This window comes from Peromyscus maniculatus, chromosome 4, assembly GCF_049852395.1.
Source record: "Peromyscus maniculatus bairdii isolate BWxNUB_F1_BW_parent chromosome 4, HU_Pman_BW_mat_3.1, whole genome shotgun sequence".
Taxonomy (NCBI): Eukaryota; Metazoa; Chordata; class Mammalia; order Rodentia; family Cricetidae; genus Peromyscus; species Peromyscus maniculatus.
Genome location: NC_134855.1, coordinates 111,275,175 through 111,298,210, shown reverse-complemented (window position 1 = coordinate 111,298,210; position 23,036 = coordinate 111,275,175).

Sequence of the window (23,036 nt, the reverse complement as noted above, 5' to 3'; positions counted from 1 at the left end):
AGTAGCAAAGAGTTTTCAATCCCTTATGCCAGGACAAATGTCATGGTGTTATGTAAATTATGTGATTTGAATATGTTCCCCAAAGTTCATGCCGAAACTTAAGCCCCACCCTTGTGCCATGCAGCAAAGCCTAAGTACCTAAGCAATAAGGTCTGGCCTGCATAAGAGGATTAATGCCAGTCATCAGAGGGCTGGTGCTATGAGGTCAATCAAGTCTCACATTCTTGCAGGTTCATGTTCTCTTCCTTCTCCCTTCGGTTACAAGATGACACAGCTTGAAGTCCCTGGCCAGATGCAGGCCTTTACCTTGCTATCCCAGATTCCACTGTGCTAAGAAATACTTCCATATTCTTTATAATTCACTACATCTTAGGTATTCTGTTAGGGAAGCCCCAAAGGGACTGAGTCCTTAGGCACTGAACCTTTCCAAATTTGTTTCTTCATCAGCAAAATAGAAACACATTATCATAGCACTCTTATGAAGATCTAATGAGAAGACAGACACAACATGTAGCAGGAAGACTGATGACTAGTGCAATCCAATAAATGCCATCTGGGACCAAATATGGATGTTCTGCTAACAGAATACTACGGATTTCATACCTGGATTTTGCAAAGTTCTAAGGAGGAATCCTAGGAATTATAAGGTCACATTCGTGACTGAAATATATATTACATCTTATAAATAAAATCACAGACATTAAAGAACATCTGAGTATCCTAGTCACTACTCCAGAAGTTATCATTTTATGACCCATTTAGCTGCCTAAAGAGCAGTAGAGCAGTGTGATTTTGCCACCATCTGAGCAGGGTGTGTCCACAATGACAACTCGGTGCAAAGCCCATCCTAAGGGAACAGGTTTGTTGTCTTCAGATTCCCATGGAAATTATCTGTGATTGGCTTTTTTGGATGGTGGACTTTGTAATGTCAGGATAAGATGATGGAACACACAAGTAATTTGAATGTACTAATCACCCCCAGGCAAATTAAAATCCCAAAGCCTATGAGAAAATTCCATTCTACAGTTACTAGTCAGCATGCTTTGGCTTCAGCAAAGAGCCCCTAGCTTCGTTTGTTTGTTCATTTGGTTGGTTTGTTGGTTTGTTGGTTTGTTGATTGGCTAGCTGGCTGGCTGGTTGGTTGGTTGGTCAGCTGGTTGATTGGTTGGTCAACTGGCTAGTTGGGTATTTTTTCTGCAAACATTTGCTAAAGTGCCAATAATACTAGGCAGCCTCCTCTCCAAAGGGCCAGGCAATTTTCAGGAAAGGGGAAAACACATGACAAAATCCAAGAGATGTGTCACCAGAGGCAACCTAAAGAGAAGCAAGGCACTGGCAACCTTGTGTAAGAGATCCCTAGGGCCTGCCGCTGTTTTATTAGATGTGAATACTAGGACAGCTCTAGAAAGAGCAGTGGATGGGGTACAATCTCCCAGAACATCACCTGGAGGAGCTTTTGGCATGTTCACAATGACCACACAGAGTCTATCACTCTGGGGACATACCTCCAACTTGCTTTTTATCATGTGAGCTCAAAGGGCAGTTAATTTCTGATGGGTGTGTTTTGAAGTTGGATTTATTAGAGGAATGAGTTTCAAGTGTGTATCTATGGAGGCTGGTTCTCCACATGGGGTTTTGCAGAATGAGAGGTTAGTGTGGCTGCACAAGGCCCAGCAAATATTAAGTCTGTTTCTCCCATACACTTTTACTCTACCTGCGTCTTTCTTCTGTTTTAATTGCTAAAATATGAAAACTATAAATTTCCAAAACTATCCAAAAATTACTACTTGTAGATACAAGTAATAAGTATTTCCACAAATTAATTCTGTAATAATGAGCAATACCATGATTTTTGTCTTTGAAATGCCAATAATATACACAGCATCATTCATTTTCTTTGTTTCAAAAAGATATAACTTCCAGATTTTTGCTCCAGGGACTCTGGACTTCCTTCTTTATCATTGGGTTCTCTAGTCTGTGGATGCCCATCCAGAAGCCTTTGCCCACTGCCCTTCTCTGGCTCCTTACCAGAATGCTAACTTCATTCTCCAGTTCAATTCATTAGCTCTGTTCTCTAGAAGGGTCCCATCGACAAACAAGCTTGATTAATGCTGTATCTATTACACTCCTCAGAAATTAGCTGCTCTCTGAGCCTTACATGATGAAGAGCAGGTCAGAGCAAAGTACAGTCCCCAGAGTGGTAATGATGTTCTGAGTTGTCACTGTGAACACATCAAGAATTCTGGATGACTTTCTGAGAAGTTGTACCTCATGCGCATGCTCTTGTCAGGGCTGAATGAGCACTACATTCTGTTGCTAGCAGTTCTTTTCTGGCAGGGTGTTGAGTTTCCTGATGGACAGTGACTGTGACTATAATTGTAGACAGTAGTCAATGTGCAGTAGAGGTCTGGGAATTGAGTCTGGTGCCCTTGACACCAATCTCAAAGAGAGAAATTTTACCTCATCACTGTGCAGCGTAGGCTCCCCTAAACACTGTGAACATGCCACCAAAAGTAGAAAGGTGACATAGATTAAAAAGCAATCATGAAAACCTTATCCAGTGACCTCAGATGAGCATATCCCAGTGCAAAAACATGAGGAATATGAAAAAACCAAGACAATGTATCTCCTCCAAAATTTACCAATTTCAGTAATGGCACCCAATAAAAAATTACTCAGATGAATTCTAGATACTCACAGATTCAATTCAAATGCTTGAATATAACTACATTCAAATAATCCAAAGATGGTATGAACATATTAAAAGAAAACACAAACCGCTTAAAAATATAAAGAAATCAATTCAGGGTATGAAAACATGATTCAATAAAGACTTAAAATAATGAAAAAACAAAAATGATGATGGAAATGAAAACTGTATTAGGTCAAATAAAAAGTCAGTGGAAATCTTCACCAACAGAATAGACCACATGCAGGACAGAATGTCTGGTTCTGAAACCAAGATGGAGAAATTGGCTCACTTAGTCAAGGTCAATGTAACTGCAGACACCTTGTGTTCATCCCCCTCCAAGGGTAAAAATATAAATCGGAGAAAAGACAGACTTCAACAATGGTGCTGGGAAAACTGGATAGCTTTTAAACAAAGAAGAATGAAACTTGGTCCTTATTTTTCATCATGGACAAAAGTCTGTTCCAAATGGATCAAGGACCTCCAATGTTAGCCATGAAACTCTGAAAGGGACTAAAGTAGGGCGTACAGTTAAGAGTGTGGGCACAGTTGAGGACTTTCTGAGTAGGATTCTAGCCATTCAGGAAAGAAGCCACCATTTGACGAATGGGACTTCATTATATTGAAAGGCTTCTGTACTCAAACAATAACAACAACAACCAACCATTAAGCAAGTGAAGATGTAGCCTTCAGAAGGGGAGAATCTTGGCCAGCTATATGGATAGAGGTTTACTGTCTAGAAAACAAATGAAAAAATAGTCTGTGGAACTGAGCTGAGAATCCTTGAAAGAAGAAACAGAAATGGCTGATAAATGCTTTAAAAAGTTGCAGGCAGTGGTGGTGCCCGCCCACCTTTAATTCCATCACTTGAGAGGCAGAGGCAGGTAGATCTCTGAGTTCGAGACCAGCCTGGATACAGAGCTAGTTCTAGGATAGCCAAGGCTACACAAAGAAATCCTGTCTGGAAAAAAAAGTTCAATATCCTTAGCCATCAGGGAAATACATGTTAAAACTTCTTTGAAATTTTATTTTACTCTCATCAGAAGGGCTATTATCAAGAAAGCAAAATTATTATTATTATTATTATTATTATTGTCATTATTATTATTATTAAACCCAGTGGATCCCACACACAAAGACACCATGAATGTAGGAGGGGGCCTTGTCGTGAATAAGGATTTCAAGAAAAGAAGGAGGGAGATGAGGGGAGGCTAGGGGTAAAAATGACCAAAATTTATGCTAGAAATTCATGAGACTGCTAAGCAATAAAAAGAACCTCTTGCTGCCCTTTTCAATCCCAAATGTTCTAGTTCTCATTTAACCTGTGTTCCCAGTGTCTGAGTCAGCCAGTCCTGCCTCCTCTGCTCTTTCACTGCTGTGGTTCATCTGAGGCAAGGTGGTCACCAAGGCTTCCTTTGTCAGGCTGAGTGGGTCTGCCGGTGAGTACCAATGCCAAGAACACAGGGCAGACAAGGCCACTCCTGGAGGAGCAAGTGGCCAGACGAGCTCCCATCACTCACCTGATTGGGAAAGTGCCTTTCGAAAGTCTTCTCGCCCACCTGGCCTGAGTTTGGAAAGTTCAGGGTGGAATCAATGAGAAGATGTTATGGGAACCTATAATGACCGCATAGACAGCCATGGTTGTTGGCTAATGGCACTCTGAGGACATCAGATGAAAGAAAGGGACTACTCAGGTGAACTCCACCACCTTGGAGATTCAGGTTTCCACACCTGGGTGCCTGGACTCACTGAACCACAGTCCCATCATGAACCACCTCTTCCCTCTTGCTTGTTTGGGTCTCTATTCAATGGGTGGTGTGCTTTCGTTACCTTTTGGGGAGAGAAGATCGAAATATCTGGATCCAAATTCTCCATAGGAAAACCTGGAACTGACTCACTGAGAATGAGGGAGGCAGTTGGGAGAAGGCGGTGGAAGGAACCAGGAGAACTGTGGTCACAGCTAGAGTCTGGCCACAACTTGATCCATTGAACAGCTCCAGTGCATCAGTGACACCACAGAGTTGGAACCTATAGTTTGGGTTCAGATTGTAAAAGCAAGGAGGAATAGCTTCTCTGGTAAAGGTGTCTTTTTTTTTTTCTTTTGGCTGAGGATCATCTTGTAGAAAAGCATTCGATGCACCCAGTAACTGTTAAGTTTACTAGGTCTGGCAGAGAAGACTCATGGAGAAAACACACAGCACCCATGGTATATCATATGTATCTCTGCATGACTGGTGGATGTTTAATGTCAGAAGACAACTGCTCTAATTTCCACATGTAATTGATGGATCCAGCATCCATAGTCTGTCAATAAAGTACTAAACATCCCACTGTTTGATCAGTACTATGACATGCAGTAGCCAAATGTCAAAGCTTTTGAGTAACATAGTAGGTTTCTAGGGCTGCCATGACAAAGTACCACAGACTGAGTGACTTTAAAGCCAGAACAGCAGTCATTAAGAAAACAAACAACCATGCTATCGAAGATGTGGACAAAAGGGAACCCTTAACACAACCTGTGGGAATGTCGACTAGTCCAGCCATGATGGAAGACAATGTGGAGGTTCCTCACCAAGCTAACAATAGATCTTCTACTCCTCCTGGGTATTTATCTAAGAGCTGCAAGTCAACATAGCTCAGAGACACTTGCACACTTATCACAGCACTATGCAGAATCTGAATTATGGAACCAACCTAGGTGTACAACAACAGATAATGGATAAAGAAAATGTGGGACATTTTTCCAATTCTGGAGAACAAGGGATGCCATACTCAGGCACATTGATGCAATTGTAGATAATTATATTAAGTGAGTTAATTCAGTCTCAGAACAGCAAGTATCTTATGTTTTCTCTCATGTGTGGTTCCTAGATTCTACAGAAATGCTTAAAATGTTGTGTACATGTGACATGAAAGTAGAAATTTCTAGGGCAACAATAGGACTAGTGGTGGAAGAAAAAAAGGAGGGTAAAGGACAGTTCTCAATGTACGACATATACTTGTATTAAAAAATTAATAAAATAAAATCATCTCTAGACATGAGAAATCAAGATATCAGCAAGGTCACACTCTCTATGAACCTGCACAGGGGTCCTCTCTTGCATCTTCCATCATCAAGTAGCCTCAAGTATTCCCTGACTTATGACAGTACAACCCCCGTCTTTATCTGGCATTCTCCCATGTGCCTGCCTCCAATTTTGCCCACTTTATAAGAATATCACTCATACTGGATTCGGGGCTCACCCCACTTCAATAAATGCTTGTCTTAGGTAACTGTATCTCAGTGACTCTGTTCCATTAAGATCACACTCTGCAGCAATGGGCATTCAAACATAAGCCCATGAATTCAGGAAGGGAGAAGGCATAATTCCACCGACAAGTCCCTGTGCAATCACACTGAGATTTTTACGTAAGTGTTTGGGCTTCAAGTCTTAGGCTAGCCCTATTACAGCACACTTCTATCTCAAGTCTGGCAGGTATATCCCAGCTTTGAGAGACCCATCACTTTATAACCTTAGGCTTAGTCTTAATTATAATTAACTTTTCCATGGCAATTACAATGAGGACCAACCAAACAATTCCTCTTGTGGTCAAAAGAAGCTCTACCCCTTGCATGGATACAGCGCAACAACCCCTCATTTGAAGCTTCTGTCTTGCTTAGGCCATTGTTCCGTTCAAACAGCGAGCATAGATACTCAGGAAGATGAAGCCTTCATTACTGGATGTGGGGAACCAGAAAGAGAGAGCTAGACATAACACTTTTCTGGTCAAGTGTTTGTTTTAATACTGAGTAAGATGTGTATAAAATTGCTTTGAAAACCTTGTGAATTTGAAGACATACTGCAGAAAAGTGGGTTCTTATTCCAATGTGCTCAACAGCTGGATACTGAAAGAGAGTAGCGACATGAATCATAATTGTTCCTAGCTACTCACCACAGGGTCAAATGAAGTCACTGGAAGCACACACCTGTGCAAAGGCACACCATTAAAGCTTCCATTCTGCAAAGCCACAGTAGGGAGATAGATCAACAAAACTCCTAGGCAAGAGGGCCACTAGCGGGTAAACAAGGAGATGTGTGTATGGATATGAAGTCACTAAGGGGACAGTCAAAAATAGAATGCATAAAAGAAAAGATGCAGGGACCCCACTGAAAATGCTCATGTCTATGCTCAGCAGTATTCATATGGTCCCTCCCTCAACCCAAGTGTTTTCCTGACCCCACACATAGGTTCTAAACATCCTACACTGCCATCTGAGCCAAAGAGTTGCTTTGTACCAAGGTGATGTCACGGGCTCCTGGCATTCATGCCGCCTATTAACGTCTACTGCCTGCCTTGAACTTCCTGACCCATCATTTGGCCCTGACCTCTGGAAACAATACATCTCATTTCTACTCATCCCTACTTGCCTGCCCAAACTACTTCTGGCTGATCTAACTTAGGTCTTTCATCTTTAACTTTATGTTCCTTTAGTACTAGGTAGTTTCCACAGCATGTAGACTGGTGGGATAGAATAGTGGCCCCTGGAGTTAACCTACAAAGCTACGCCCACTTAATTTTTGACATAGGAAGCAAAAACATCCATTGCAGGGAAGGAGACAGCATATTCAACAAATGATGCTAGCAAAATGGGGATGCTCACAGAAGAATAAAATTACATTCCTATCTTTCACCTTGTACAAAAAGAATAAAAATTCCAAAATGTATCAGAGACCTTTATTTAAGACCTGAAACACTGAAACTTCTAGAAGAAAACATAGAGAATAACCTTTAAAACATTGAGGCAGGCAAGAATTTTCTCAACAGAACATCAGCAGCACAGGAACCAGCCCCAAGTATCAACAAATGGGATTCCATGAAATGAAATTTCTGCATAGCAAAGGAAAAACAATCACAAGCACAGATAGCCTGCAGAATGGGAGGAAATCTTTACCAGCTACATTGCAGACACTAATAGCTAGAATTTATAAAGAAGTATAGAAATTACCAAGGAAATAAAACTGTCAATCAACAAATGCACAAATGAATTGCATAGACAATTTTCAAAGAAAGAAAAACAAACAATAACTATTTTTAAAAGCATTCAACATCCCCAGCTGTGAGAGAAATACAGATTAAAATGACCTTGAGATACCACCTCACTCTAGTCAGAAAGGCTATCATCAAAAAATCTGACAACAGCCTGGGTGGAGGTGGTGCATACCTTTAATCCCTGTACTTGGGAGGCAGAGGCAAATGGGTCTCTGAGTTTGAGACCAGCCTGGCCTACAGAGTGGGTTCCAGGACAGCCAGGGCTACACACAGAGAAACCCCATCTTGAGAAAAAAAAATAAGAAAGGAAAAAGAAATCTGACAGCAAACAAAGGCTAGAAAGGATTAGAGAGGATTTGGACCTTTGTTCACTACTAGTGGGGGTGAAAATTAACACAAGCTATGGAAATCAGTTTGGAGATTTCCTTTAAAAAAAATCAAAAATAGAGGCATAGGACTCAGTTATTTCACTCTTAGCTGTATACCAAGAGAGCTCCATATTCTACTGTAGAAATATTTGCATATCTATGCTTATTGCTGCTATACTTACAAGAACAGGGTACTGGAATAAACTTAATTGTCCATCAACAGATGAATAGATAATGAAAATCTGGTATGCATATAAATGGAGTTACTGTTCAGTTCTAAAGAAAAATAAAATGGCAAAATTTGCAGAAAAATGGATAGGCTTGGAATATATAATAATGAGGTCACCCCATCTCAGAAAGGAAAAAAACCACACATGTTCTCCCTCACATGCAGACCCTAACCTATAATGTGTACATGTATAGATGTAAACACATATATGTGCTGTGGGATGGTCTGTATGTCAAATTGCTCTGATTGGTCAATAAATAAAACACTGATTGGCCAGTGGCTAGGCAGGAAGTATAGGTGGGACTAACAGGAAAAAAGAAAGAACAGGAAGGCGGAAGGAGTCACTGCCAGGTGCCGCCAGGACAAGCAGCATGTGAAGATGCCAGTAAGCCACCAGCCACGTGGCAAGGTATAGATTTATGGAAATGGATTAATTTAAGCTATAAGAACAGTTAGCAAGAAGCCTGCCTTGGCCATACAGTTTGTAAGCAATATAAGTCTCTGTGTTTACTTGGTTGGGTCTGAGCGGCTGTGGGACTGGCGGGTGATAAAGATTTGTCCTGACTGTGGATAAGGCAGGAAAACTCTAGTTACATGTATGTGAGTAGAAACATATAGAATGGAGGAGAGAAAAGCTAATATTAGATGATAAAGAAATATGGGATGCAGGCAATAGACCCATGAGCTGAGAGGATTAAAACCGAATTATTTTTCTAGTTTTAGCTCTATTGTGGCCTTTTTTGTGGTGGACAAGTGCACAGAATGGAATTGGTAGTTATGGTGTAAAATCCAAACCAAAGCTCCATGGCTTCAGAATGGCTGTTCTCTGTAGAGCTCCATGGCTTCAGAACAGCTGTTCTCTGTAGAGCCCCGTGGCTTCAGAATGGTTGTTCTCCCATGAACTGGGAAAAAAAATATCTGTTTTGGATGCAAACTTGTCAAGTTTTTTTTTAATTAGTTAATTAATTTGTGTGTGTATGAATGTATTTGTCTACATGTGTATCTGTGTGCCACAGGTGTGCCTGGTGCTTGTGGAGGTCAGAAGAGGGCATCGGATCCCCTGGAACTGGAGTTACAGGTGGTTGTGAGCCAACATGTGGCTGCTTGAAATTGAACCTTGGTCCTCTGTGAGAGGAGCCAGTGCTCTTAACCACTGAACCATCTCTCCAGCCCCTGTTGTCAAGTTTTAAAGACTGTTTGATTCAAGTAATTCTCGCACTCCTTTCTTTTCCATTTCTTCTGTTCTTTTTCTGTTTTAAGACAGTTTGCTCTGTAGCTCAGGCTAGCCCCAGACTTATGATCCTGCCTCAGCTCCTCAAGTGCTAATATTTAGGCATGCACTATATGTGTGGCTTTCATATAGTTTTCCTTAAACAGTGTATTTTACTCTATCCATAGTGCAGGGGACTGAATAATATTGGCTTAGTAACTATCTCATAAATGATGGCCCTGAAGTGGAATAGCCGTGCATCTAGAAAAAACATCTCATACTACTTCACTGTAACTCTTTAGGGTAACCTTGAGCAGTAACCCCCAACCCCATGTATCTACACACAGCTACAAAATGTCAGCACACCAAACTGAGTTTACAGGAACAAAACCTGACTTACTACGTGTTCCACCGAATGATTATAATACTTACCATTCCTGCATCCCATCCCCCTTTGCAACCTGTGAGTGTCTACCCCCTCTGGCTCTGAGATGACCAACTGTCTTGAGGTGACCAAGGAGATGTTGAAAGACAAAGGATGGAAAAGCACTTGCATGTGGTCACTGTAACTCTCATCTCTCCGCCATTGTCATGAGCACATCCTTGTGCTTACTCACTGTGGAAAAGATACAGAAAGGAGTCAAAGTTGTCCTGGGCTGGTCAACTCTGCTGCAGTCACCCTAGGCCAGACACAGCTCGCAAAGCACCAGGCACCGGTGAGGGCCAGCCAGCCAGTCAGCAGAGTAGCTGCATCTCACAGCGGCAGGAGTTCCAGGAGTTTTGTGTCTCGCCCTCCAGAGTAATAAACCCACCAGACACAAATGCCACAAGAACATGATGTATGAGTGATTTTGGATCACTGGTGTTTCCTAAGATCTATCTAAGGCAGTACCTGATATATTTAGTAGGCTTTTACTGGGCATTTATTGTATTGGGGAATTAATAAAATAATATTTACAGTAATAACAATGAAATGCACCACTTATCCAAGCTGCAGTGTATTCTGAACACTGTTCTCTGTGCTAACTCTCTCATTTTGATTCGTTTTGATGCAGCTATGATTTATTTATTTATTAAGGGGAAACACAGGCATATCCTCAGAGCACAACTTGTGAGAGTCAGTTCTACCATCCGCATGGGTCCCAGGGATCAAACTCAGGCTGTCAGGCCTGACAGCAAGGAAAAGCTTTACCCACTGAGCCACCTTGCTGGCTCTATCTGATTTTAAATGTGGGAGAACTGTCGTTCAAAATTACTGGGCAAGGGACTCAAAAGTGGCATATCGAGTGCTCACATTCAAAACCCACGTAGCTCAAACACAGCTGAGGCAAGGCACTTGAAATACCGGCTGTTTTCCAACCATCTAAAAAGAGAACAGCAGTGTGCATCGGGCTGCTACCTGAAGGCACATGACTGAGTGACCAATCAGGCCTTTCCTTTCCCTCCCTTCCCTGAACACAGCAGTTAGACTGTAGTAGCATGATTATCCTCAGGCCCCGACGGTTGGATTCTTTAAACGGAACCCCTAAGAAGGCTCTCAGCATAAGTACTGGGTTTGAAGAGAAGAGTGTAAAGTTACTTCAGACATTCACATAGATGATAGTAGCAGTTTAGTATGCAGTTTTCCCTGGTGTCGAGCCATTATTACAGCCAGCCTCCATATCCACAGGTCCCACATCCATGTAGCCAATCAACCATAGCTCAAAAAATATTTTTTTAAATTCATCTCTACTGAAAATTCACAGATGTTTCTTTTCTCGTTATTTCCTATGGTGGTTTGAATAAGAATGGCCCCCATAGGCTCATCTGTTTGAATGCTTTGTCCCAGTTAATGGAACTGTTTGGGAAGGACTGGGTGGTGTGACCTGCTGGAGGGGGTATGTCACTGAGGGGTGGGTTTTGTGGTGCCCAAAGCTCATGCCATTCCATGTAGTATTCTCTGTGCCTAGAAGTTGTGGATCCGATGTGAGCTTTCAGCTACTGCTCCAGTAACCAAGCCTACCTGTTGTCATGCTCCCTGCCATGATCAGCCCGAGAAATTGCCACAGTCACGGTGTTTCATTATGGCAATAGAAAAGTAACTGAGACATTTCCTATCCAACACAGTACAGCAGCATCTGACACAACATTCACATCACAGTCGGTATTACAAGCACTCTAGAAGCTATTTAACACAGAGGTGAGAATTTACATAGATTACATGCAAATATTGTGTCACTCCATATCAGGAACTTGATCTGCAGGTTGTAGTATCAATGGGGAGTCATACAGCCAATCCCCTAATAATCTTAAGGGACAACTGTGTGGCTCCCTGAAAGCCTCAATGTGGTTACTTAAATGCTAGCAACCTCACTCAGGGACAAGATTCCTCCAAATAAAGATACATCTAAAACACAAGAACATTAAGAGATCGAGAGTAGAAAAACAAAAAGTATATGACAAATACTAACTAAACCATATATTGCTACTTAAAAAATATGAGCTAAACATTCAGAAAAAAATTAAAAGGAAGATCTCTTGATAAATAATCATCATCATCATCATTTTGAGTACCAGTTAGTCTAGGACCAGCAAGATTGTTCGGTGGGTAGGAAGACTTGCTGAACAAGCATGAGGAACTGAGTTAAAATCCTCAGAACCCATGTAAAAAGTTGAAGTGGTCTAATATGCACTTATCAACCTGGTATATGGGGAGAGGAGGCAGAGACAGGAGGATCAGCAGGCCTTGCTGGCTACTGATTCAGGTTCAGTGAGAGACCATTTCTCAAGAGAAAAGGGTGGAGAATGATAAAATTATGCAACATCCTCTTCTGGCCTCTGCATGAATGTGCAAATGCACACACACATTTCCACAGTCCTACACACATGCATATTCCATACTCATATACCACACTCACACAGACACACACACATACACATACAGAAAACAAATACAAATAAATAAATGCAAGTTAATCTAAAAATGTACAAAGCCAAAAATGGCATAAGTTCATAAAGAATCTTTAACTATGAAATATTTCAATACACATCCTATAATAGATGAGATATAAAAATAAATACATGTGAATTACATAACTATTATGATCTAATTCACATAAAGGATCATTCCCCCAAATAGATAAATGGGTATTTTTCTTGACATATAAAGAACATTTATAAACACTGAACATGTTTATTTAAAGAACTATATAGCAAACATTGGATTTTTTGGAGACTAAATAGCTTTTTATAACAACTAGCAACTTTGCCATCATAGTCAAAAGCAAAGTAGACAATAAGTTGAAGAAATCAGCATGGCAGTGTCCCGATAAAATTTATTTACAAAATCATGTGGTATGGACTCATGTCCTAAATGAGGAAATAAATAGTAATTAACCTTACATGAAAACTGAATTTTCAAACCAAGTTGAAAGCCAGAGAAAAAACAATACTATTATACTCTTATTTCTTAATAAGCCAATTTTAGTGAACATTCTGAACTAGGAAAAAAAAAGTCCATCTTCAAAGAGAAAGAGAAAGTTTACCCAATGTCACAATGAACACAAAAGAAAATCTCAGGTTATAAACTTAAAATGTAACATACAAAGTAAAACATTCAGGAAATAAGAGAATATCATCACAACTGTCATCATTACACTATTTCTCATATAAGATACAAAGTATGCAATCTATATATGAAAATGTTGGTATATTCAATGATACTTGTGTGAAAAGCTTCTTTTCAATAAATGACACCACAAAGATAATAAAAATAGAAGTCACCCGGTCCTCGGGGGAGACCTTGATCTGGAGGAGGTGGGAATGGGGGGTGGGCGGAGGGGAGGGGGAGGGGGGCAAGAGGGGGAGAACAGGGAAATCTGTGGCTATTATGTTAAACTGAATGGTATTGTAAAATAAAAAATAAAAAATAAAAAAAAATAGAAGTCACACCCTGGGGAAAAGTGTTCGAAAATATATGATTTATAGGAATGGTGTGCATACTGTAAGATTTTCACAAGTGAACACAAATAAAAGTTGACAAGATGCAGTCATTTCATATGAAAGAAAATATAAACAACCTATAAGCATATAGAAAATTGATCAAACTTGTTGATAATTAGGAAAATAAAAATAAAAATTCAGAGACAATACTGAATACTCTCAATATTGGTAAGAAAAAAAAACAACTTAAACTTAAATACACCAAATACTGATAAGAATATGCAACCTATCAAAAATGGGGGTCTAAAGAGATGGCTCAGGAGTTAAGAATACATACTGCATTTGCAAGGGACCTGAATTCAATTCCCTGAACACAATTGTGTGGTGTCTGTAATTCTAGCTCCAGGCACCCAACACCTCTAACTCCAGTGCAGATATCTGCATTCTCATGCACTACACACAGACAGACAGACAGATATTTAACTAAAAGTAAAAATTAGCATTCTAATATGACAGTATTGGTATATGCAATGATACTTGTATCAAAAGCTTCTATTCAATAAATAGCACCACAAGGAGAATAAAAACATATATCACGAAGGCACTTGAAACTTTCATACCTGGGTGGGCAGGGTTATAAACCAATAGAATCTCTTTGAAAACAATTTGCTGCTACCTTGTCAAATTGAACATGCTATTCACTAAAACCCAGTGTACTGTCAAGGTGAGTTAACTTTGTAATAAGCACACATTTTGAAAACTTCAAAATACTAAAAGATAATGTCCTGGAGCAAATGAGGATGGAGAGTTGGGGCAGAATACTAATCTGAATTGTCCTGGGCAAAGAGTGGGGATTGCTGCATGGCTGTTTTCAGGGGCCAGTCCTAGCAGTGGCCAGTGTTACTCTGTATAACACTCTATTAACAAGAACTCAAGGTCTTCTCCACCTATCCAAAGCAATCTAATACAATGGTCCACATTCACATACAGAACCAAACAGCACAGCTAGAGAAGAATACGGTAGATTCGGCTATCCCCAGCCTTCAGCTCTGTCCCTGGCCATACACCCTGGGAAATTAGTGCATAAGATGCATCATTGCACATTTTACTTTTCAGATTGCTCTGATAAAATACTTTATTTAAAAAAAAAAAGCAACTTAAGGGGAGAATGGCTCATTTGGGCTCACAGTTTGAGGTGGATGGTCCATCATGACAAGGGCATGGTGATGGAGGCTTGAAGCATCTGTGTCTGGACTGGTCACATTGTGTCTGGACTCAGGAAGCAGAGAGAAGTGAACATTAGCCCTTTGTTTACATTCTCATTTCTATTCAGCTCAAGATGCCAGTCCGTAACATGGTACCACCCCCACACACAAAGACTCTTCCCTTCTCCTAAAGCGTTCTGTGAATACCTTCATAGACACACCCAAGAATGTGTTTCATGGGTGCTTCTAAATTCAGTCAGATTGACAATGACTATTAACCAACACAGCTCCTCTCCCTGTCAACCCAACATTCAAATGCATCACTTTTAAATCTTAATAGTCACTCCTCATATTCATCCCATAGTTCAAAATAAATGTAATCAACTTGTAAAAAGTTCCCATAGTTTTTAGAGGTCTCACCAGTGTTCCAGAGTCCAAACTCTCTTCTGAGACTCAAGGAAATCTCACACTTTTGTAAAATTAAAAATGAAGTTACACACTTCCAACATGCAAGGGCAGAGAAAACATTCCAAAGGGGGAGAGTAGGTGTTTAGTAAAGGAGTCTGACCAAATAAAGAGAGAAACAAAGTCAAGCACACACCAAGTCCTGCAGCTCCATGACCAGCATCCACAGCCCATGAGGAAATCATCCGCATCTCAACGGCCATGGGCAGCTTTCACATCAATAGCCTCCTCTTGTTCTCCTCATAGTGTTGTGAACTGGGCCTCTGTTATGTGTATTTCTACCAGCATTCTGAGCTTCCAATTTCTCACCAAAATGGTCCAGTAAGTTCTGTCTATAGTATTTTAAAGCATTAATAGCCCGCAGTCCCAAACTCTTCCACACTCTTCTCAAAAACTGGTTCCAAAAGAGACTAAGAACCACATGAAAGGTTTGTCGCAACAATGACCCCACTTCTAAAGACCATTTCTATATATTCGTTACTTTTCTCATTGATATGACAAAACACCTGGGTGGAGCACCTTAGTGTCAGATGGGAAAGAATGTAAGAATGTCAAGGACATGTTCATGGGAATAACTATAATTCAACACCAGGAGGTCTAAGACAGTGAAAGAGAGAAGAATTTGAATGGAGCAAAACGAAGATGAAAATGATGGATGATCAGCCCTGAAAGAAAGTCCTATGGGGGCAACATAGGATTCCCAGAACACAGGAGACTGGAAACTGAGACTTCAGAAGGACGGTGGTTGTTATTGATGACAAGATCTAGGTACTGACTGTGATGGGTAACAGAGGTGGAGCGAAGGGAAAAAACATTGCTTAAGAGAGGTCAAGGAATTGAGGGGGCAGAACACTGACAGGATCAGCCTGTCAGTATCAGAGCTGCCAACGTAAACAAGAGTGATGTGGAGAGGGAGATTTGTGTTGTAGAAGTTACCTGTGTCTGGGTAATTAGCATTGCACACAGCACAGGGTGATGCAGGACAAAGACAGGTGAGAAAAGGAGGTCCATTGGTTAATGGTAGCACTGTTGATGGAGGAGGGAGAGGAGAAACTGGGGTGACAGAAAGCAGGGAGTCTTTGTGAGAACAGGTGAAGGACACGAATCCTGCAAGTGTCATAGGGAAGAAGCCTGTCCTTGGGGAAAGGGTGAAAAGCTTGGATGTGAAACAGCTGAAAAAGAATTTATCATCTACCACCACATCTGCCTACCACCACCTTCTCGGTCCATTTCTTTCTGCACATAACTACAGTTATTGCCACGCCTTTGTCTGAAGCCACACCAAAGTCCATTCCACTGCTTGAAAAAGTTTTCCTTCTTTCCTGACTCATTGGTTTACTGAATCTTTTCCACAATCATATAACTATGCTATTATTTTTCCACCCTGAGAAAGATGGTTCTCTTGTCTCAACTTCAACCAAATAATGTGCTGCTATTTACAGAAAAGAATTCTTATAACTTAAATTTGAAATTTTCCATTCCTCTCTTCATGTACTTTCTTAGAAATATTGCAATCAAACTTTGGCTTCCACTACTTACAAAAACTGATCATATCAAGGTCATAAATGAAAAGAAAAGCCATCAACAGGAGCGATTGTTAAAAACCAAACATCTTTTTCACATCTTTATGTTAACGGACATATTAGCATTACCCAGTGCTATTTTCTTTTTTAATTTAATAATTAATTTAATTTTACATATCAGCCACAAATTCCTCTGTCCTCCCTCCTCCCGCCCCTCTTCCCCTAGTGCCACCCATTCCCACCTCCCCCAGGGCAAAGGACTCCCCTGGGGATTCAGCTCAATCTGGTAGATTCAGTCCAGGCAGGTCCAGTCCCCTCCTCCCTTCACCCAGGCTGAGCAAAGTGTCTCAGCATAGGCTCCAGGCTCCAAAAAGCCAGTTCATGGACCAAAGACAGGTCCTGGTCCCACTGCCTGGAGGCCTCCCAAACAGGTCAAGCTAATCGACTGTCTCACTTATCCAGAGGGCCTGGTCCAGTTCCATGCGGGCTCCTCAGCCATTGGTTCATAGCTCATGTGTTTCCACTAGTACCCAGTGCCATTTTTCACTTGAGAATCAAGCACTGATACTTCAGTGCTCTACCCTGTCTCTTCCCCATGCCTTTGCCAGCCCCTCATCTCTCTTGCCCACTAGGGTTGGAGTCCTTCTGAACTCCGTTCTTTTTTTTTCCTGCTTGTGTTCACTCTATGAATCACATTATTGCTTAACTTTATGTATTATCACATGCTAAATATTCACCTCGCTCACCCCCAAATGGTCTTGCTTATCCATGTTTCTCTAGATTTCTGGAATTCCACTGTCTACTTTGAACATCCTCTGAAGTCAGTACCTTCTCTCACCTTTTCTGGGAGAATTCAGTAGGTCAGTTCATGCTTTCTGTCATCACCCCCTTCTGATTCTTTCACAGGGGCAAACTTGACACTTAGTGATATAACTGAGAAAGTTATTGAACTTCAAGAGACGTAGCATCCATTCCCTTGATCAGGTGAATGATACACAAGCCAATGAGAAGGAATGTGCCTTATATTGTGGGAGGCAGTAGGTAACCCCTCTGGACATGAGCTGCACAAGGAACTTCGGCTCAAACAGTGGGGAACTGTCTGTTACTGAGAGGTGAATAGACCACAGCAATAAAAGATGTGTTTTAATAATGAGAAATCTTAAAAAAAAAAAAAACTATAACTATGCTCACTTCCATTATCCTCAGCACTGATCCAAGAAAGAAAGAGGTGATATTTAACACAAGTCTTCATGAAGATTGCTGATAATTCTACTCAACAGCTACCTTCCTATGGGCCTCTCTTCTCCCAGAGTCTCCCACCTTTACCATTAAGCTTTAAGAATAAAAATCAGGAAGCAAGTCTGTTTTACACATTGTACCTTTCTCAGCTGGCATTTGCCTGGCACAGAGGTGGCATGTAATTACCAATTGTAAGATGGATGAGTGTTGTTAGTATCACAGTCCCTTCGTTACTAGTGTCCAAAAGAATGTATCCATTCATTCATTCATTCTATCGATTGTTATTACACTGTGCTAGGCACGGTTAATGGGAACACTGTGGTAATTAGGATAGGAACTCTGTCCTCAAGGAGTTTTCAGTCCAGAGTTAATGAGAAGTGGTGACAGCAGTGTCTGATGAATCATGAGCTGGAGAGGACAGCTGATGCCCACAGCACCTCAGAGGAGAGCCTAACCCGTATGAGGCCTCAGCAGACAGGGAATGTCAACAAAACACAACCAAGACTCAACCAGAAACCAAGAAAGCAGGAAGGCTGGGGGGCAAAGACATTCTCAGTCATTTTTCAGCAGGAGTTTATTGAACATGTGTTGTGGGATTATCTAGTAGGAACAAAGGCAAATGAGAGAGATGGACTTGATTTCGTGGCCATCTGGTGTGGAGGGTAGATGCAAGCAGAGCTTGCTGTAGTGAGGACCGTAGGGACCATGCATGATGCTCAGTGCCCCAAACCAGAACATGCTTCCCGACTGTAGCTGACACACAGAGGATGAGCAGATTCTCCAAGAGAGTGGAGCAGACTCTTCCATGTGTGCAGCTCAGAAGAAGAGCCTCACAGAGATCCTGTGAAGTATGCAGCACTCACTGCAGCTGAAGCGAGGAGCTGAAGAAACCGGGAGACGGGGAAAGGCTGGATGTTTAAGATGAGTCTGTTGTGAACACCCACCAAGGGGATGTGAGGGACAGGGAAGCAGACAGGACTCGAACCTGCTAGAGGTTCAGATGGTGTTCTGATGTCCCACGTAGAGACTTAGAGGACAGCGTAATGCTGTCATGCAACACTGGCAAGTATTTGCCCTCTCTCCCGGCTTGGTCACCATAGAAAGATTTGGACATCATACTTCTCTCTGTTGTGTTTTCTAGCCTATGAACCGGACCTACCGCTCACTTTTACTTCCTCAAATCATTTTGAAGATGAGATGGGATAAGTAAACATTTAGCACAGTGCCTGGTAACACGTTAGGACTTCAAAACCACCCCATACTTGGCATTTTCCCCCGACCTCCTATCTCTAAGCAGGCGGTTTATCAACTCACTTTTTTTTTTCTTTATGAGACTCTGGAGAACCTAGTCCTTTCCTAGTCCAAAGAATTAAGCAGGAACCAAAGGGAAATGTGTTAAGAATATTCCAAAAGTGGGGATGAGCTCTTGTTGTAAGCTAATTTGTGAGGATGGGAAAAAATAGTAAGTTCTGGATTGTCGGTTAGGATTCTTGGAGACATTTCTGAAGGACCTCATTTCCCATGCTGTTGAAGAGAGAGGGAAAGAGACCAGAAATGGCTGCTCATTCAGGTCCCCTCCACTTAACACCCAAGAGTGTCTGAACTGGTATCAAATAACCCAAGCCTTCACCATGAAAATGGAGGCAGAGATGAAGACCACATCCACTCTAGTGGGTTAGGTGAGGACTGCAGGGACATCTGTGACCAGCATATGTGTCAGTAGGCATGCTGGGAAGATGGAAGCAGGCAGGGATTGAATCTCAGCTCGAACACTTGCAAGTTTCTGTACCTGGGTAAATTGCTAAAACTCTCTAACACGGGTCTCTATCATAAAACATGAAGACCACGTTACTGGGCTGTGGTGGGCGTGGCTGAGATGAGAGAGAAACTCACACACTGTCAGTTCACACAAATGCTAGCAGCCTTGGGACCTGTACTGTGATGATGTTGAATTGTGGGGGAGACTGAAAGAAAATCCTATGTATTGAGAAATACTACACCCAATACAAAATAAAATCACATATGTGTGATTATTAAAACCAAATCCTCCCTCTGCGGTCCCTCCTCCACCCCCTTCTCTAGGAACAAAGACTTCAAGATGCAAATGTACCTGACATACAGATGTACACAGTCAGTCCTTGTCTAAAAGAAATTCTCTTGTGAATTACTTTGAAGAGTATATCTTTGGGCAACTGTGTAAAGTCCAAGAAATAAAATAATATTCAGGGGCAGGATAATACTCAGGCACAAGGACATGAGTTCAACACCCAAAATCTGCATTTGAAAAATCCAGGCCTGGTGGCACACGCTGGGAAAATGGGGGTGGGGCTTACTTAGCAAGATGTAGGTCAGTGAAACACCTTGTCTCAAAAAACAAAAGGTGGACAGTATCTGAGGAACAACACCCAAAGATGTCTGCTGGCTTACACACACACACACACACACACACACACACACACACACACACACAAACACACACACACTCTCACACACACATATTCACACATACTCACACACACACACACACACACACACACACACACATACACATACACTCTCACACACACATACTCACACACACATACTCACATATACACTCACACACATGATAATTATTCAGCTTTGGTTTGGCTTTGGTTCAGCAGAGACCACATAGTAGCATGTCTGACTTCACATCATAATTTTGAATATGACTCTAATATTACTCATCATTAGGATGCAACTACTTACTAATTTGAAATGCTTCTGTTTAGTTCCTAAGAATAGTTTCCTGCTGGTCCATTCAGCCCAAGAATTCTGCTTCTAGACTGTTCAGGGCCAGGACTGATATTCTGACTGACAGTAGTACTGAAAAGATGTCTTCCCCAATCAGGCATGAGAAAATATACATTTCCTTTTCAACCTTATAATGCACTTTTCCTACATTGTAAAGTGCCCATTCAACCTTAGCCTGTGAAAGACGTCAAAATTCTCTTTTTCTCTCAGAATATTGGCACAGTTGGTGTCACATTTGGAATACGCAGCCTCAAGAGGTCCTTCGTTGGTGTCTAGAGTCATTCAGGACACTCTGTTAATACACAGTTAGTACACTCTGCTGATACACAATATGGATCCCAGGTGCGAGAGTGTCAGAACTGCAGTTCTCAATCCTACTGCAAAATCCAGGCAGAGGGCTGTACCAAATCAACTGTCTCCCCCTCATCGTACTGTCTGCTCGGATCTTATTCAAGACAGATGTGTTAGGGATTGGCAGTGAGGCTGTCAGTCATGCTTGCTGTGTAAGTACAAGAACCATAGGTCAATCCCCAGCACCCTCGTAAAAGCCAGATACAGGGAACACCTATAATCCCAGTGTGAGGGAGGAGGTGATAAGCACATCCCTGGAGTTTATGAGGCAACCATTCTAGCCAAATTGGTGAGTCCCCAGTTCAATGAGACACCCACACCCAATGTCAGCTTCTGGTTTCCACACTCACTCGTGCACACATGCACTTGCACTCCACACACATGCATATGGATGAAAAATAGATTGGTGAATCTGGCCATGTTTTCAGTATGTGTAGAGATGGGACATTTTAGAGAGAAGCATCCTGGAAAAGGAAAAGGGAAACTGCGCCTGTAAACTCCCTCCTTTCTGTTCCAAGTCTTTCCATTGCTCTCGGTGTCTTTTCCAGTTAGAGGATTCCATTCTCTACCTCCCAACTCCATCACCCCCTCCCCTCTCTCTGCATCCACATTCTTACCATGAAGAACTCCAACTGGAGTCTTTGGTCTCATACTCCCAGAAATTTGGCAAATCTCTGTAAACAGTTAAACCCTCTCTCCAGATTCCATCCCAAGATTTCTTTTTCTTTGTGAAATCCATGCTGTGCCTAAACAGCTAAAGGCTATGAATGGGGTGGAGCTGTCCGAGAAGATTTACAGTTCTCTCGGTTTGGAATGCTAAGGATCTAGTCAGTGGCCACACCTTAATCCATACTGCCACCCACCCCTGCCCTTACTCATCCCTGAGACACACCCTTCCCCCTACCACTCATTTCTCAGCCTCACTTAAGACTTGCTGGGTTAGTTGTTGCTCATCTGCATGAGGCAAAGGCTCAGCAAAAGGAAATTCACTTGAGGAGGGTGCAACGGAAAAATATTATAAACGACTTGCTACACCAGCACAAAAAATTAAATTAAACCCTAGCCTGGTGTGACAAGCCTATAATCCCAGCTATTCAAGGGACTGAGGCAGGAGGATGGCAAATTCCTGCCTGGGCAACTGAGTAAGAGCCATTTTCTAAAAGTTTAAAAGGGCCATGGATATAACCAAGTAGCTGAGCATTTGTCTGGCTTGTGCCATCCAATCTGAAATACCACACAAAATAAGAATAATCTGGGCACGGTGGTGTACACTTTTAATTTCAGCAAGCCAGAGGCAGAGGCAGTTAGAGGCAGTCTCTGTTAGTTTAAGTCCAGTCTGTTCTACATAGCAAGTTGTAGACCAGCCGGAGCTACATAGCGAGACTTTTTTAATATATAAATATAATAAAAATAAGCCAACTAATTAATGCATAATGAGCTAAATTTATTTTAAACAGAGATAATGAGTATTCACAACCCATCCTCTTTAGTTTATGCTACATCGTGTGCTACTGGGGGATTAGTTACACTTATTTCAGCAGTATAAAGCTTCTCGTCCTTTGTGTTGATGTTTTGTGAGGGAGTCTCGCAGAGCTGACCGTGGTCTCAAACACTTTGTCCTGCCCATTGCCTGCGGAGTACTAGCATTACAGGCAGGCCTGCAGCTCCACATTTGCCTTTCCACATTTTCTTTGTAAGTCTGTGTCCAACGGCAACATGGTAGGCCATGGTAGAATATTTAATGTACAGAATTTGACAAATGCTATAATTTGGAGCTTTGGGGTGGGGTTCCTTTTCTTTTCCATTTCTTTTCTCTTTCCTTCTTCTTTCCAGAAACCAGTTGTTGAACATTTTGCAGCATTCCACTATTTCAGTTGAATTCTAAACTAAATAATCCATGTAAGTTAAGAAATTAGGATTAAAGAAAACCAACTAAAGATGTTGATCCCTGGAGCCTAGCAAGAGAGAGAAATGTTTCCACTCTGGCATGAGAGAATGGTGCAGTGGACAGGAGCCACAGCCTCCAAGGG